The 13,337-nt window shown below is 36.4% G+C and overlaps 3 pseudogenes across 3 annotated transcripts; 1 reads left to right on the forward strand and 2 right to left on the reverse strand.

Moving 5' to 3' along the window:
* Positions 1 to 208: 208 nt before the first annotated feature.
* Positions 209 to 2,923, reverse strand: AT4G08110 (annotated as a pseudogene; the record flags this gene model as incomplete). Its single annotated transcript has 1 exon — positions 209 to 2,923.
* A 3,936-nt stretch (positions 2,924 to 6,859) lies between these two features.
* Positions 6,860 to 9,080, reverse strand: AT4G08120 (annotated as a pseudogene; the record flags this gene model as incomplete). Its single annotated transcript has 1 exon — positions 6,860 to 9,080.
* Positions 9,081 to 10,155: 1,075 nt separating this feature from the next.
* Positions 10,156 to 11,599, forward strand: AT4G08130 (annotated as a pseudogene; the record flags this gene model as incomplete). Its single annotated transcript has 2 exons — positions 10,156 to 10,599; positions 11,363 to 11,599.
* Between the last annotated feature and the right edge of the window lie 1,738 nt (positions 11,600 to 13,337).

Here is a 13,337-nt window from a genome sequence, read left to right on the forward strand (position 1 = left end):
TCCAAGGCCCACTCACAATGCCTTGGCCCATTCTCTCTTTTCTATTCAAACTCTGCATTTATTGCTTTTGTTATTTCCAAAACTCTTTGCATGAGCTTGCATGAGTGTGGACTTGTGCATGCTCTTGCATGTCTTTCTTCTCTCACCTCTTCCCCTTCTTCCTCCTCTCCTATATAAACTCATTGTATTTCTCATTTGCAAACATTTTAATCAAAAACCTTCTCTTTTACTAGTTTGATCATAATATCTTTTCAACTTGTTTTATTCTTAGTGTGTAATATCTAAGTTGGATCCAAGCTAGTAGTCTAAGAGTCTTTCATCACTCTTGGAAGTACAATTCGTTCCCCTTTCATTCTGCTGCATCCACTCAATCTCGTCTTCATCCCGGTTTATCGTCTTTCCACCGCTTTGTTCCAAATCCATCTATTATTCACCATCAAGTACATCATTTTCAATTCAAAACCAACAAAGTGAGTCCTTGGAGCATACATCCACGTCCAGGAATGTATCAGGTTGTGTTGTGGTTGTTGCACTAGCGGCTGGTGTGGTGGCTGGTGTGGTGGCTGGTGCAGTTGGATGTGGCTGAGATGCAACAAAAGCTGCAAACGCAGGATCACTCTGTTTCCAATACGATACAAGCATCTCCAAGTTTGCGATCCGAGTTTGAGATTGTTGTTGCTCTGCATCACGTCGAGCATTTTCTTCGTCATGCTCTGCCATCTTTTGACGAAGTTGATCATGAAGCTCTGTAAGTGAGGAAGAAGAGATGTTTGCATAGCTTTCTTTTCTTTTCCCTTTGTTAAGGGTCACCACAAGAGATCTGATGCCAAAATAGTTTCCTTTATCATCTGTTTCAGTACACTTAAGAAAAACAAAACAAAATCATGCTCACAAACAGAAAGAGATCAAATACATAATCATGTTCAGCAAAAAGTAATGATTCACAAACCATCAAATAGATACATAAGCAATCTAAGACGAATTACACATACAAAAATGACAAATTCAAGCAACATTAAGTATATGAAACAAAAGACTGACTATGGAAATCATTCAAGCAACATCAAGTATATGGAGTCCATATTAGCAAATAGAATCATTCAAGTAATAATCATGTTCATCAAAGATAGAATAATTCAAGTACTAATCATCAAACATGGACTGATTATATTATTAAAAGACAAAATCTTACTCAAAATTACCTTGAGAAAGATGTCAATCATTTCGTCAATGTTGAGTTCCCGCTGAGTTGACTACTGATTGGAATTATCTGAATTTGCTACACCATCCTCTTCCATTAAAGAAATTCTCTCTTCTATGCTCTTCCCATAGACCTCAGCTACTTATTTGGCTTTAGCATCGACAAAAGAACCATCTGCCCTTGTATGTGTTTTCATAAACACTTCTCCATAAGACACACGACGCCCCAATTCTTCCTCCTATAATGATACATAGACATCATTAAAATCACTGATGAGAGATAACAACATCAGTGTTCTAAGTGCAAAATTTGAAATAAAAGTGAAAGACTATACCAGCTCTTGGTGAACTTGCATGAATGATTTTTGTCCTGATACGTGTTTGTGGACTCCAAGGCCACCACGATCACTGTTTCTACACTGTGATGCATTTGAGCTTTTTCCCATAGCAGCCGGAGTGTTCCAGTAAATCCACATCTCTGTCCACAGTTCCTTGACAATCCAATACGGCCTTACACCACTATTTTTTTGCTTGGCTAACAATCCCTTTAAGCCTTTTCTTTGCGATCACCAAGAATCCTTCTCTCACTAGCTCGGTAAGTCCGATATCCCAGTTGAACTTCCCCTACACATATTTGTATGAATTAGTATAACAGATGCTGATTCAATTCAGCATAACTATCAAAGATTCAAAGCTGAATCAACATTACCGCAAATGCTTTGAAATATCGCTGTTGAATGCTTATAGGAGTCACCTTCCAACTAAAGTAAGGTCCATCAAATTTGGCCCGAAATATTCCAGCAATAGTCCTAGACAATTTCCCTTTGTCTCTGCCAAACCTATTACATCAAAACAAATATACATTAATGATAGTAAGGTCCATCAAATTTATCAAGCTAGAACCTAAAATAATGACGATATAACATTTAGAGATGCTCTCAACACAACAAAAGCTTCATAATCTAAGCAACTACATCTCATACCATATAGTCTCAACGCCTGGAATTTGGGTCCGACTAAGACGTGGAAGATGCTCTCGGCCAGGCAGACCCAACATATACTCGACCATCTCGTCATAGTCCATCGGTGGTTCGTTGTCAGCATCAGAGTCAACATTAGGGTTTTCATGAGGAGGCATTTGAGGTTGGGGAATATGATAAGGAGGAATTTGATGCTGAGGAATCTGATAAGAAAGTTAAGCTTAGATAAAATCCCTTTAGAAACAAAGACCAAACATAAAACAAGTTGGTAATCAATCATACTTGATAAGGATGCAGATGTTGATAAGGAGGCGGCTGTTGATAATTAAGAGGATGTTGTTGAGCGACTTGCGGTGATGGCAAAGAAATAGGAGTCGGTGTTTGTGACCTCGCTGGGTACTGAGAAGGAAGCGTTGCTCTAGATGATTGAGTCACTGAATTAGTCGCGTTCGAAGAATAAGGGTTGGAGGCATGAGATGACGATCCTCATTCGGTTCTCTCACCTCCTCCGGTTCTCCCACCAGTTCTCTCACCTCCTTCGGTTCTCCCACCATGGCCTCTACTTGATTTCCCCTTTCCAGCAACCATCACGGAGAACAAAATAATCAAATTGAGAGAGAGGAGATTGAGAAAGATCCAATTGAGTGAAAACCCTAGAACAAAAGAATCAGATCGAGTTTGAGGAGAGAAACCCCAGAGAAATTCTTAGTGTCGAGAATTCGAGATAGAGAAAATGAGGAAAGTGACTTTTCAGTGGTTAGTAATAAAATAAAAGGAGTCGCAAAGTCGTCACAAAGCAAAAAACATTAGTCTTAACTTAGTCACAAACGAAAAAACACGAGGGATAATTTACCGCCTAATCAAAACCCTAAAAATATTTTCGCGTAAATACAATAGTCGCAATTTGGTCTCAATGTTTGTCACCAAATTCGTCGTAAGGTAGTGGCAAACACGTCGCTATTTTGTGACCACCGATATGAGTCACAAACAATTATTTAACATTTCTGAAGGTTAAGATGTAAATACATTAGTTATAAGTGTTTATGATCACTAACAGACCATTTCTGAAGTATAGATTCCGTTTTAAGAGGAAAATAATCATTGGTTAAGTTTGTTTTGAAACTTACATAGATTAGAAACATTTATTTTAAAAACTTATGTAACATCTTCTACATGATTTGGCTTTTACAAAGATTTAGTCTAAAACATGTAAAACTAATATATTAAAGAAGAATCTATCAATTTATTAGCTCAAATCAATGCCAAAATGGTTGCTAGTTAACATTAATCATTCTAAATTATCAAACTGTAAAATTTAAATCTCGAGGAGTCGCTAAAGAATGGCAAAGTCGTCGCAAAAGAGCCACTTCGTTGCGACGTAAGCATAGGAGTCACAAGCCAAGATTTAAGATTTCTTAATTTTAAGATCTAATTACATTAATAATGAGTATTTTGAATCAGTTACAGTCCAATTATGATGTATATCATTCTTTGTAGGAGATACAAAGATTATTTCATAAGTTTGTTTTCCAACATATATAAGGTATTAACCTTTCTTTGAAAAGCTTATGTAACATATCTTGTATATGATTTGGTGTTCAAAAAGATTTGCTTTAAAACATGTAAAATAAAAAATAAATAGAAAGAATCTATACGTATATTACCTCAAATAATTGGTAAAATATGGTTACTTAACATATTAATCATTCTAGATTCTTATATTGCAATTTCTCAAAGAGTGGCTAAAACGAGGCAAAACAGCCACAACTTTAAAACTCTTTTGTGACAATTGTGAAACTTCAAAAAAAAACAAATTGTATTTCTACTACGTTGCAAATGAATCGTACAAACGTCGCTTATTTATGACCATTCTTCGACTATATAATGGAGTCGTACATTTGCGACGATTTTGCGTTGATGTCGTGTCGGTCGTTATATAGTCACAAAGTAGTATTTACAACGTCGCAAATAGTTGCGACCATAAAAAGAGTCACAAAAAAGAGTCTCAAATTGCATGTTTACTTGTAATAAAAAAAATGGATGTCGGATTCACACACTCAAATATTTACTTAATTTTTGAGAAGGGTTAATCTTGAGGACAAAAATCGGATGTAAAGAGCTTTTGGATTGATATAAAAAATGGCTATAGTATAATTGCTAGGAGAATTGCGTGTGTATATTACATGGTTCAAGACCTTCATTATTTATACAAGAATGTGGTATCTAATCTTAATGCTTCTGCTTCAGACTTAATGCCTCAATGTTTGAATTTGAATTGACTTTGACGTTCATGGGCTTTAACACTCGCCCCAACATATCTAAACCAAACTGCTCTCATATCGGCCTCGTCTCTATCTCGCGACGTGATCACCTCACAACATTCTTCACCCAACTTCGGGACTCATTCCAAGTTGTGCTTCATGTGGGTCCCTTTTCTTCTTACATGGCAATCTTTGGTTTGTCCTGGACTATCGGTGCGGGATCCGGTACCAACACCCGAGCGAAGCACGGGTTATCAATCTAGTAAAACATAAATTCCCAAGAGAATAATCCTCTCTGTAATGGTCTTATTCTTCTTTGGAACTTTTTGAATCCGTCATCTCAAGATCGGTATCATGATCTTCAGAATCTTCACATGGTGGATTTTCGGGAATGTCTTCAAGATGTCCTCTATGTAAAATTAGTGAACTTACATTCAATGGAATGACTATCGCGGAATTTTGAATGATTTCTTGGATAGTCTTTCACTACTACCAACCATTATTTAGTACGTCATTTTATACGAAGATGATATGGATCAAATTGACCTTAAGCTTACTCCCTCAAAAAAAGAGATCGTTAGTTTTTAAGGGTCGAATTCGACAAAGCTCTTTTGTTCACAAAATAGACATAAGTATCGAGATCAAGCTAGACAAAGGTAAGATAATTAAAGAAAGCAACAAGCGATAGTAGATTATGGGGTTCTAAAATAAGATAATTAAAACGTTAGGCTTAGGGTATTCTCAGAAAACAGATGATTAGTAGATCTAATAGTTGCTAGGATGTTATCGAACCGTTCTTAATCTCAAACAACTATTATAGAATATCCCAGCATTAACTTGGCATTACTCCCTATGAATAAAGCTAAAGATTCTCAGCGTTTGCTTGGCAAATCCCTAATCCTAAACATGCATGCTAATCGGGTTTACACACCTATAAACTCGGCTCATCAAATAGTAGTTCTGGTAATAGATGCCTTTTTGGGCAGACCTATTATTTATCAAGTTCTAGTTAGGTACTCTAGAACTAGCACTTAGAATAACCAAAGATAAAAAATCTTACAGATATCCTAATAGATGGGCGATCTACTAAATCATCTATAACCCTATTTAGAAACCCTAACCCTAACAAGCAGACTACTCATACATGATCATTGAATAACAAGACATGTTTGAATAAGAAAGCATAAAAAAAATCAATAAGAAGAAAAGAGTTAGAAAAGATCTCTTCACTATATTAAAATCTATAATGAACTCTGGAAACAGGGATCCAATTTATGAATAGCTTATCTCGAAAGTATAAAAATCTAGAATAAAAGGTTGCTAAAAACTCCTTAGGTCTAAACAATGACATTTAAAACTATATATATAGGAAAGTCTTCTGGGGCAAATTTCAAATTCTTAAAATCTAAACCGTCTTGGACTTTACTGAGCCGCAACTGGTGTCGATCGACACTCTCGACTTGATCTGAAACTGAATTCGTCCATTGGCTTATTCTCTTCAGGTTTTGCTCCAAAATGTCTTATTATCGTCATTCTTCCATTAAGTACCTAAAAAGACTCTAAAAGGACTCTAGAAATAACAAAAAGACTCTAAAGCCTATATCTAAATCGTAGTTAAAAACAGTAAAAATAGGGATATATCAATAGATACGAAAAAAAAATTTACTTGCATTGTCAAAACAAATGGATCATACTTCTCATACAGACCAGGTACACATACCTCAACAACACCAGACTTATAAATTCTTGTTTTTCAATGATTACATCACCACTTTTCGAATTATTACATTATTGTATTAGATCACCGTCAGGGCTTAAATGAATTCTTTAAGGTTAATTGTTATATCCCTATTTTTACCGGTTTTAGTTATGATTTAGGTATAGGTTTTAGAGTGTATTTGTTATTTTTAGAGTCTTTTCTAGTCCTTTTCATGTCTTTACACGTTTGGAATGCATTTGGAGATAATGGAGCATTCTGGAGGAAAACAGAGAACTTATGCTGCAGAAAGAATTTCGAAGACTAAAAATCGCGTAGGTGTCGAACAACACCACCCCTGGTGTCGAGCGATACCAATACCTAACGGCAATTCAAGACGCAACTTATTAAAGTTTTGAAGATTTTCAAATTCGGCCCAGAACTTTCCCTTATTTCTAAAGAAGGCCCATCACGTGTTAGGTCACATATATATATATATATATATATATATATATATATATATATATATAGTTTTAAAGGTCATTGTTTAGATCTAAGGTTGGAGAGGCTAATCTCCTTATCTCTTTTGTTCTTGGGAGCAAAACCATGTGGAGACTCTTTTTAGAGAAGATCTTTCTTACTCTTTCTCTTGATATATGGACTATTGATTTCTTATTCAAATTAATGATTTCTTATTCAGACTATGATTTGTGTTTCTATGTTCATGTTTGAGAAGCTTTCTTGTTAGGGTTAGGGTTCCTCATTAGGGATTTAGATGATTTAGTTGGTTTCCCCATTGCTAGGTTATCTTTAGGATTCTTCATTTTAATTGATCTTAATGCTAGTTCTAGATTGATCACCTAGAACTTGATCTTAGATAATATGTATACCCACCATAGGTACCTGTTATCAGAACTATCATAGATGGGCCTAAGTATTTAAGAAAGAACAGGTAGGCTCATAGAAGAGCTCTGGTTTATATACTTAGGTGAACTAATCAAACTTGATTATAATGCATGTTTAAGTATAGTGAGTTTCGCGGAACAACCTAGCTATTACTAGATCTACGCAATGTGAGTTTCGCGGAACACCACTTGTTATTCTAATATTAGAGTTTGAGTTTAAGAATGTTTCGATAAAACCTAGCTATTACTAGATCTACTAATCATTTGTTTCCTGAGAATACCCTAAACCTGACGTTTTATTATCTTGACTTACAACCTCCATCATCTACTATTTGCTTACTTTGCTTTCTTTTTATTTTCTTATCTTTTGTTTAGATTAATTTGAAACCTTAATCTATTGTGTGATCCGAGAGGTTTTTGAAATTTGACCCTTAAGTACTACAATCAATTTCTTATTTGAGAGAGTGGTCTTAAGGCAATTTGACCTACATCTAATTTGGCACAGTTCCCGAAGTTCTGTACGATTCACCATTAGATTAGGATTAGAATTTTGTCTTAGCTTTTGTTTTTGTGTTTCTTTTCACTACAAGAATATGGAGCATTTGTAGCGCCCGAAAAACGCTATTTAATTATACCATAGCGTTATTAAAAGCGCTCTATCATCGTCCGTCATAATAGGTCGGAGACATATTGTAGCGCTTTTTTGTTCTGCTATCATTATTTCCTTTATTACAGCGCTTTTTCTGCTGTAATCTTTAATTATTTAATAGCGATTAGTTTCTGATATAAATAACTGTTATACATAGCATATTGAATTTGCTACATATAATTAGACAATAGCATTTAGTTAATTGCAATATTTATATATTATGGCATTTTAATTATGCAATATTTCTCCAATTAATTCCAGTTCATAAATTATATTTTAATCCCAAATTCAGAAAGAAATTCATATTATTTGGAAATCATAACAAAATTCAGAAAGAAATTCATAAATTCATATTATATAAAATTCAAGATCCCAAATTACATTGAATTGTCAAAGTACTTAACAAACAAAAACAACAAAAACAACATAATGTTTACACAAACATGATTTTATCAGTAGGCCAAGCCACAATACTACCTACTGCATCTGCAATTGTTTGAATTTCAGAGTTTGGTCTCCACACAGCAGCATCTCCAATCTTTGAAACTTCTACACATACCTTGCTCGCATTTGGACCTAGGGGCATATGATGGACTGTGTCTGAAGGGTTAGAGGTACATACTCTTCCTTCTGCTACTCTTTCTCTCCCGTTCTTGTAATCTAACATGATGCATTTCTTCTTCGCAGATTTGCTGGTGCTAGCAGTACTGTTACTCAAGCTCTACATGAATCAAAATAATACCAAGTTAAAGTGCAGAAAGTGCAAATAATACCAAGTTAAAGTGCAATATTCAAGCGATGGTCTTTCATATGCATGTAAGTTAAAGTGCAGAAAGTTACCAATGGAGGTGATGGTCTTCTATTTGCTGATGCTGTTTCATCCAGTATAGGAGATATATTCACATGTTGTATACTATGAAGTGGCCACGCAATGTTCTTATGTAGTACATCTCCCATTACAAACTTTCCTGGACTTGGTCTCCACAAATATGCTGCTTTGTTTAACACCTTCTTAACCTTAACAATTGCAGCAGAAGGACCAAGAGGCATATTGTTCACAAGTTCGTGTCTGTCTGTTGAACACAATCGACCCTCACCAACAACAGAATCAGCAATATTCCAATCCATTATCTTGATCTTAACTGGTGTTGCATCTTTAGCCTAAAGAATGGTGCATAAATAATAAGTGAGCAGTGAGTGATCTTACTAGATAATTGACAAGTGACATGGGAAGAAGATTACCGAAGATCCTGCAGTCTGATTCTCAGAAGGGGAAGCTACATCACTGTCCAAGATGATCTTATCAAAAGGCCAAGCAATCTTGTTCCCCAAAGCTTCACCAAGTGTGTAAACAGATGGTGTAGGCCTCCACAAAGAAATTTCATAAACTCAAGTTCACTATCAATTCAAGTTCTGTGTTATTACTCAAGTTCAAATCTTAAAATCAATACTCAAGTTCAAAATCGAAACAAGTGAATGGTCTCAAGTTCAATTCTATAAGAAACACAAATCGATACAAGTGAATACTCAAGTTCAAAGCTATATGACATTGAAAATCGATACAAGCTAAGTGAATACTCAAGTTCAGTTCTATTAGAAACTCAAATCAATACAAGTGAATCCTCAAGTTCAAGTGAATACTCAAATCGATATATGCAAACTAAGAACTACAGAAATCGATTCAAACTAAGTCAAAATAACATACCTGTCAAATAGAGACAAGGCGGTTACCACTGAAATCTTCGAGACACGGCTACCAAAAGCTTCTGAGAACCTAAAAGCGAAACCCTAAAACTGATTAAAACCCCAAATCGATGCTCAAACAAGTTTAATGGGACATGCAATCCCTAAATCGATTAGAAAAGGCACATAACCTTCTCAAATTAGAAACAGGTCTGTGACGGAGAGGCTGAGGAGTAGCGAGCGTCTATGAGAGAGATTGAACAGAGTCAGTGAGCAAGAACACGAACACAAAGAGAGATAGAGAGAAGAAGAATCAATTAGAGCAGAAGACGAGAATAGGGAAGAACACGAATAGGAAGAGAAAGAGTCGAGGAAGAGAAAGAGTCGAGAAAGAACAAAGAGTAGGAATAGTTTTTTCAGTACTTAGGATTATTTTGAGGCTAATTTTTTTGTTTCGGCGGGCAACAAAATTAATCCGCGCTATTACATTAGGTAGCGTTTAATTAATGGTAACGCTATAGAACAATAACCCTAAATCCAAAAACATGGCCCGCGTCATTTTTTATTTCCCGGGTACGAGATTATAGCGTTTTGAAATTACCAAACGCTATAAAAGTTTAGCCGGGTGATAAATTATAGCAGAACATGGTTAACTGCTATATTATAGTGCTATAAATACTCCATATTCTTGTAGTAATTTATTTACTTAGTCTTTCTCTTTTCTTTTTCTTGTGTGTTTCATGTGTTTGTCTAATCGCAGAAGCGAAAACAACCAAAGAACATGAACGAGAGTAAGATTGTTGGATTCATGGCTAAGCTTGACGTAGTCCACAATCTATTTGTGGAAGATGTCAATTATGTTGGTGGAAGAGGTTATCAGAATCAGAGACTAGAACACCAACGAGGCAATATAGGTGTCTATGGGAATGGTCAACCTAACTACACTCACAAGTCTCAGTTCCAGCAACCTTTTCAGTATAGCAGTAGTTTCAGCTTCACAAGAAACTACGATCTTGCTTCTTACCAAGCCCCCCCTCCACCCGCACAAAGAAGCAAGATAGAATCATTGCCCGAACAGATTCTGGAAGGCCAGAAGAAGATATTAGAGAGATATATCCCTAGATGGACTGAGAGAAGACTCACGCCTTCTTGGCATGTTGCTTTGATGGAAAGTGAAGATGAGTTCCTGAAAGTTGAGGAGAGTGACGAATTTGACGTTGTAGAGGTAGTGTCGACCCACACTAACCCATGGTGTCGATTGACACCATCACATATATATGAGACATCAAGCTGTGACGAAGCAAAATCGATCAAGCTCGACATTGAACTTTAGAATCACTCGACACCCATCTATAGTGTCGACAGATACCACTTGGGTGTCGATTGACACCAGTACCAAATAGAGCCAATGTCGACGTTCGACGGAGAAGAATCAAATGAGATTGACAGAGAAGGATCGATACCAGATAGTAGTGTCGACCGACACTCACCTAATGCCGATTGACATGGATGCTGATTGCACCAATCATCCTTGACTTTCCACCTGTTGTTGAACTAGTCTACACACCTGAAATTTCTTGTCCTATGCCTCAACAGTATACGCAACATATTCAGGAGGAGCACTGCAAGGCTCCATAGAATCAAGGAGACATAAGGAAGATAATTGTCGTCTCAGAACAGATTTCAGAGCTAAATTATCGACATGTTAAGGGAAGACAAGTTGTAGCACGAGTGTCGACCAACACACCACGAGTGTCGATCGACACCCATCACTGGTTGAGAGAGAATCATTTAATATAGGTACTTTTCAAGGTCGAATCACTTCTATAAGTCTAGGAACTACTGTCATGTCACCCACTACTGTCATGTCACCCACTATACCTCTACTCCTTCATCCACCTCCTAAACGACCAAGGTACTCATCTCCTCCTCTTTAACCTCCATATGTCATCAATAAGAGTTTAAAATTTTCAAAAACTGTTTTACAGTTATGCAAGCTACGAGTTTTTCGTCGAGTGCTTGTTCGTTCTTTTTATGATTGTGCAGGAAAAAGGAGTGTTCCTCCCATACCTGACTCCCACCCTGCTGATGCTCCTCTCGTCCTAGATAGACCTAATGCGCTAACAGCTTATACACCAACATGGATGATGAGAGGTCTTTCTCCACGGTATTTACTTCCACCTTTTGAACCACCAGATTCTAGAAATCCTTTAAAGTCAAGCTAATGACTGAAACTAAGCGTTTAGTAGGAGGCAACCCACTGGTATGATTTTTTATTTATTTTTCTTTTATTTTTCGTTTTTTCTTTTATTTATTTTGTTTACTCCGAATTTGAATGCTACTGGGAACAGTGACGTTTAATTTTGGGGGATGCGCTTACGAACTACGTTTTTCTTTACGAGTCTTCTTCTTATTCTTCTTTTCTTTTTCGAGTCGTTTTATTGAGTCAAAATTTTGTTTGGAATTCTGATCTCTATTCTTTAGTTTATTGCTGGTTGATTAATGTTGCAGGTCGTTCGACTCAATCCGACTATTGGAAAATCCAGATGGCAAACCAATAGACTTGAGGATATCCTGGTTTCCAACACAATCTATTAAGGCTGGAGCTAATCTCACTGCTCTTCCTTTTACCTCATCAAAACGGTTAGTGTTCATAGAATTTGACTCCTTGTTCATACCTGCTATTGAGACCAATGTGAAAAAGAAAAGTATTTCTCTCCCCTTATTAAAAAAAAAAACAAGAGATTGATATGATTTTCGGTAGTGTATAAGGGTAGGAATGTTTCTCATGACCCCATTATTGTACATTATTAGGAATAATCAATTACAAAGGATGTAAATATGTCGAGGGTGTCAATCCAGCATTCGAGTTCCCCTTTGTTTACTCTTCAAAAAGAATAAGTTTAGGGGAGAGAAAGAATACCAAGAAAATAAAATATAAAGAATGGTCGTTTTATCATGGTATAGTACATGAATGAGTCTAGAAGGTTCTTTAATATTAGCTTGCTTGATGAGACCCAACGATGAAAACCTGGTGGATATAGTGGTGGAACTTAGGTATGGAATCTAGAATGTTGTAAGCTTGTAGAGAAGTACATATTGGTTAGGATATGATTAGAACTACTAGGCATATGGATTTGGTTAGTATGATCATGGCAATAGACTAGAGAATGTTAGGAGTTCCTGTGTTTTCAAACCTCTTCCACGGGTTCGGCTTTTATGTTTTACTTGAGGGCAAGCAAAAGCTAAGTCTAGGGGAGATGATATATCCCAATTTTTATCGGTTTTAGCAATGATTTAGGTATAGGTTTTAGAGTCTATTTGTTATTTCTAGAGTCTTTTCTAGTTTTTACATGTTTCAGATGCATTTGGAGATAATGGACTAGTCTTTTCAGGTCTTTACATGTTTCAGATGCATTTGGAGATAATGGAGCATTCTGGAGTAAAACAGAGAACTTATGTTGCAGAAAGAAATCTGAAGACTAAAAATCGCGTAGTTGTCGAACGACACCATCCCTGGTATCGAGCGACACCAATACCTTACGGCTATTCAAAGACGCAACATATTGACGTTTTAAAGATTTCTAAATTTGACCCTTATTTTTAAAGAAGACCCATCACGTTTTAGGTCATATATATATATAAAGGTCATTGTTTAGACTTAAGCTGGGAGAGGCTAATCTCCTTATTTCTTTTATTCCCTAGGAGCAAACTTGTAACGACCGCGTCCCGCGTTCATAAAGAGGCCAGGTTGTTTTAGGAGAAAACTAGACCATGGTCAAGAAACGGACTAAAATACTTAGTCGGAAGAACGAGAAAGTTCAAGCTGAACCAGCTAGGTGAGCTGGACAAGCTAGGATGAACTAGCTAGCTAAGCTAGGTGAGCTAAACCAGCTGGAAGACTAGCTAGCTCAGCAAGGTGAGCTGACCGACAACTCAATTGAGCTCAGTGAGCTGATCGTG

Source organism: Arabidopsis thaliana, chromosome 4 (genome assembly GCF_000001735.4).
Source record: "Arabidopsis thaliana chromosome 4, partial sequence".
Classification (NCBI taxonomy): Eukaryota; Viridiplantae; Streptophyta; class Magnoliopsida; order Brassicales; family Brassicaceae; genus Arabidopsis; species Arabidopsis thaliana.